Genomic DNA, 6,000 nt, shown 5'->3' with positions numbered 1-6,000 from the left:
GTGGTTTTACTGGACAACTCATCGACCAATCACCAGCGACCAGGGCGTGGTGTAACTGAACAACCCATCGACCTATCACCAGCGACCAGGACGTGGTGTAACTAGACAACTCATCGACCAATCACCAGCGACCAGGGCGTGGTGTAACTGGACAACCCATCGACCTATCACCAGCGACCAGGACGTGGTGTAACTAGAACTAGACAACTCATCGACCAATCACCAGCGACCAGGGCGTGGTGTAACTGGACAACCCATCGACCAATCACCAGCGACCAGGCCGTGGTGTAACTAGACAATTCATCGACCAATCACCAGCGACCAGGCCGTGATGTAACTGGACAATTCATCGACCAATCACCAGCGACCAGGGCGTGGTGTAACTGGACCAAGCTCGAGTGATTATATAGAGTAACTGCTTTTGTACAATGCCCACATCCTGCGATATAGGGGCGGTGGGGTAGCCCAGTGGTTAAAGCGTTGGCTCGTCACGCCAAAGACACGTGTTCGAATCGCCACATGGGTACAATTTGTGAAGCCCATTTCTGGTGTCCCCCGTGTCGTTGCAGGAATATTGCTAAAAAGCGGCGTAAAACCAAATTCAGTCAGTCAGTCCTGCATTCAAATTTCAAAATCTGCGCTGGATTTTCAATTTAAAGTCATTCTGTTTCAAACTGCCATGGCTAAACGCGAGTGGGATAATGCTATAGACGACATTAACTTTGGGATGATACAATCAATGACATCATTTCCAAACAAGCTGCCGTGTGATACAAACTAAGTCTACAGTGTTAGAGGGATTGGCCCAGTTATAAGTGTCCTAGTCTAGCGAATGTGCAACATTTAACTGAACTGTATTTTCAATAAAAAAAATTGGGAATGTACTTCGTACTTTATACCAGGCTTTGCAATCGCGTTATAGCCATAATGTATACACACATCAATATACACATAACGACTTCTGTACTGTATCAGGATGGGATAACTGCTACAGTCTCGTAAAGCCTATCCCTGTGCCCCTTGCCGTGATATTGGCTAAAAATGTTACCAACAGCGGCGTAAATTCACTCACTTACTCAACAGTGTGGACAATAAGACTATTTATCTAGATGACACTTTATCGTTAACGATTCTGAACTCAACACATAATGGAATCTACCGGTTGCCTCCCTTTGTGGCACCATTCTGTTCATGTGATGACATCCGTGTCATCACCACCCAATGGAAACACAATCTACCGGTTGCCTCCCCTTGTGGCACCATTCTGTTCATGTAATGACATCCGTGTCATCACCACCCAATGGAAACACGATTTACCGGTTGTCTCCCCTTGTGGCACCATTCTGTTCATGTGATGACATCCGTGTCATCACCACCCCATGGAAACACGATCTACCGGTTGTCTCCCCTTGTGGCACCATTCTGTTCATGTGATGACATCCGTGTCATCACCACCCCATGGAAACACGATCTACCAGGTTTCTCACCCACAATATGCCAGCTAGCGATCCTTTCATTTTCACATCAATTCAATCCATTGAATGCATTTTGACAACAATGTACAACCAGAAAGCACAATATGTTACAGAAGCTCATTCTTCTATTTGTACAGGTCCCGGACATTCATAACAAACTTAGGAAATGCTGCACTGGACAATCTAGAGAGTTGATAATATTATATGAGCTCTTCAAAGGTCATGGCTAGCCAGGCGCTATTTGCACAGATAACATAAGACATTTCAGGGCTAATTTGATTTTGCGGTTTCTCAGCAGCCTCCTTCATGAGATCATGGCTTCCTTCAAATCCGTAAGCGTGTACGTACTTTGGCTTCGTCTTTCCTCCCAATAAGTTAGTTTGTGGCCTGACCGGTCACTCACATATTACTTGATATTGTTTACTTCAGACTACTTCAGATAAAATTGACAGAAGTCCTAATGCACACTAAGGAATCGTCAGTGATGTCTCGCTTTTCGTCTGTTCTGGATCGTTCCTTGCCACACCAGCATAGCATAGGTTATCCACCATCTCTACAAATGACAGCATGTACAAAGAAGTAAACTTGAGGAAACGTTAATTCATGAACCACAGCTACACCGCATGCATAACTGACATACAGAAAGAAAGAAAACACATAACACTCTCGCAATGTACAGGACATAACATCATCATTCCAGACCACATCAGATCTTCAACACTCTTTCATTGTACAGACAATAGCATCATCATCAGAGACCACATCAGACCATCAACGATGTAACACTTTACAGGACATAACACCTCCATCACAGACCACATCCGACCATCAACAAATACACTGTACAGGGCATAACACCACCATCACAGACCACATCACACAATCAACACTCTCACACTTTACAGGATATAACATCATCATCACAGACCACATCACAGATCACATCACACCATCAACACTCTCACACTTTACAGGACATAACACCACCATCACAGACCACATCAGACCATCAACACTCTCACACTTTACAGGATATAACACAACCATCACAGACCACATCAGGCTATCAACACTCTCACACTTTACAGGATATAAAATCGCCATCACAGACCACATCAGACTATCAACACTCTCACACTTTACGGGATTTAAAATCGCCATCACAGACCACATCACACCATCAACACTCTCACACCTTACAGGGCATAACACCACCATCACAGACCACATCACATCATCAACTCTCTCACACTGTACAGGACATAACATCATCATCACAGACCACATCACACCGTCAATACTCTTACACTGAACAGGATGTAACATCATCATCACAGACCACTTCACACCATCTACACATACACTGTACAGGATATAACACCACCATCACAGACCACATCACACCATCAACATTCTCACACTTTACAGGATATAACATCATCATCACAGACCACATCAGGCTATCAACACTTCACACTTTACAGGATATAAAATCGCCATCACAGACCACATCAGACTATCAACACTCTCACACTTTTTACGGATTTAAAATCGCCATCACATACCACATCACACCATCAACACTCTCTACACCTTACGGGGCATAACACCACCATCACAGACCACATCACATCATCAACTCTCTCACACTGTACAGGGACATAACATCATCATCACAGACCACATCACACCGTCAATACTCTTACACTGAACAGGATGTAACATCATCATCACAGACCACTTCACACCATCTACACATACACTGTACAGGCATATAACACCACCATCACAGACCACATCACACCATCAACATTCTCACACTTTACAGGATATAACATCATCATCACAGACCACATCACACCATCAACACATACACTGTACAGGGCAATAACACCACCATCACAGACCACATCACACACTCAACACTCTCACACTTTACAGGATATAACATCATCATCATCCAGACCACATCAGACAATCAACACTTACACTGTACAGGGCATAACACCACCATCACAGACCACATCACACAATCAACACTCTCACACTTTACAGGATATAACATCATCATTCCAGACCACATCAGACAATCAACACATACACTGTACAGGGGCATAACACCACCATCACAGACCACATCACACCATCAACACTCTCACACTTTACAGGATATAACCTCATCATCACAGACCACATCAGACAGTCAACACATACACTGTACAGGGGCATAACACCACCATCACAGACCACATCACACCATCAACACTCTCACACTTTACAGGATATAACATCATCATCACAGACCACATCAGACAATCAACACATACACTGTAGAGGGCATAACACCACCATCACAGACCACATCACACAATCAACACTCTCTACACTTTACAGGATATAACATCATCATCACAGACCACATCAGACAATCAAACACTTACACTTACAGGGCATAACACCACCATCACAGACCACATCACACCATCAACACTCTCACACTTTACAGGATATAACATCATCATCACAGACCACATCAGACAATCAACACTTACACTGTACAGGCATAACACCACCATCACAGACCACATCACACCATCAACACTCTCACACTTTACAGGATATAACATCATCACCACCACAGACCACATCAGACAATCAACACATACACTGTACAGGGCATAACACCACCATCACAGACCACATAAGACAATCAACACTTACACTGTACAGGGCATAACACCACCATCACACAATCAACACTCTCTCTCTCTTTACAGGATATAACATCATCATCACAGACCACATCACACCATCAACGCATACACTGTACAGGGCATAACATCACCATCACAGACCACATCACACAATCAACACTCTCACACTTTACAGGATATAACATCATCATCACAGACCACATCACACCATCAACACATACACTGTACAGGGCATATCACCACCATCACAGACCACATCAGACCTTCAACACTGTTACATGGTACAAAGCGCTCCATCAGTTTCACAGACATGTTGTTTGTGTGTGGTTAATGTGTGGTAAATGTGCAACCAACCACGAACGACGACAGGGTGCAGGAAACAGATGGGGTGAACAAGTCAAACAAGGAAGTACAGGACATATTTCTTTCTTTAGTGCAACAACAGTCGGAAATACTGGATTCTGACAAAAGCTCTGAAATGAGAAATTGCAAGCACATTTACATTGTTTCAGAAAAGTGCAGATTAATGTGCCCAGAATGAAAGCACCACTATTGACTTAGTACTGGAGGCACATGCTCAGCAATCCGTGTTTGCTGTTTCAGTTATTTACAACTTGTGTCTGAGTGAGATTAAGTAGGAAACAACACCCACCAATCTCTTCGCTGTCATTCTCTGGTGTAGCAGCGTTGCATATACTGAAATATGAAAGAACATGCACTAATATGAACAAACGTATGTCGTGCAGTTTCTTTGTGTAAGAAGTTGTCTGTCTATCAATTATTGATATCAGTCAACACGAGGGTGAGATTCTATTTTTCATAAAAACCATTCTTCTGTAGTTTTCAATGAAAAATGTACATCTCTTAAGACTGGACTACCATTAGATCTGCAGTGCAGAGATGTCATAGCATTGTGATGATGATGATGTCATAGCATTGTTAGGACATTGTCAATCTACTGTCAAAACGGTATCTCCTAGGAGATAGCATATGATCTCACACAAGCGATATCTCCCGTGGCACACAGTTTTGGATGATAAATGCAATTGTATATATGATGTTTATAAATTTTGATTTTAAAATGACGTTTCGTCAACAGGACCTGACCCGTTTATATAGATAGGAGGTTATGTGATATGTTGCTTACTTGCCCATCAGTTTCCGCGAACCTGCAAAGTAAAGAAGAACTAGAACATTCGGAACACAAGTTATGTGTGTTTAGGAAATGACGTGATGCAAGCTCTTTCAAACTTTTAAAGAAACCCATGGTAGCTTATTTTCAAACAAAGAAATACTGACGTGAACCGCCACTAGACAGGAGGTATCCATCTACAGCAGAAATAGCACTTCCAGTGGCGACAACCGATTACTTTGACATAGAGATCAGGTACATAGTTGACTTGCCCACGGGCACACCTCCTAACCCCTGGTTGTTGTTGACGTCATGGATGTGTACCGCAGCCATGTCGGGAATTACAAAGAACTGTCTAGCAGAAACTGCAGTCACCGCGCCATTCGGCTACTACTTACCGACCCAGCTAGAACGTCTCCTTGTCAAAGTCCACACCACAACAACGATGCAGATACACACAGGCCCTGCTGCAGACCCAGCTATGATGAGAGTAATACCAGTGCGGCTTTCTGGCAGATCCCCTGTAAGCAAAACATGTTGACTTAGGGTATATATAAGCAACTCCATCACCTTTGCAATATCTCCTAATCGTGAGGGGTGTGTGGGGTGTGGGTGGCCTAGTGGTAATAGCGTCCGCTCGTCAAGCTGAAGACATTCCTCTGGTGTCCCCGCCGTGATT

Source organism: Haliotis rubra, unplaced genomic scaffold (assembly GCF_003918875.1).
Source record: "Haliotis rubra isolate DU_JTF1 unplaced genomic scaffold, ASM391887v1 Scf992, whole genome shotgun sequence".
In the NCBI taxonomy this organism is placed as follows: domain Eukaryota; kingdom Metazoa; phylum Mollusca; class Gastropoda; order Lepetellida; family Haliotidae; genus Haliotis; species Haliotis rubra.
Note: the sequence above shows the minus strand (reverse complement) of the source record.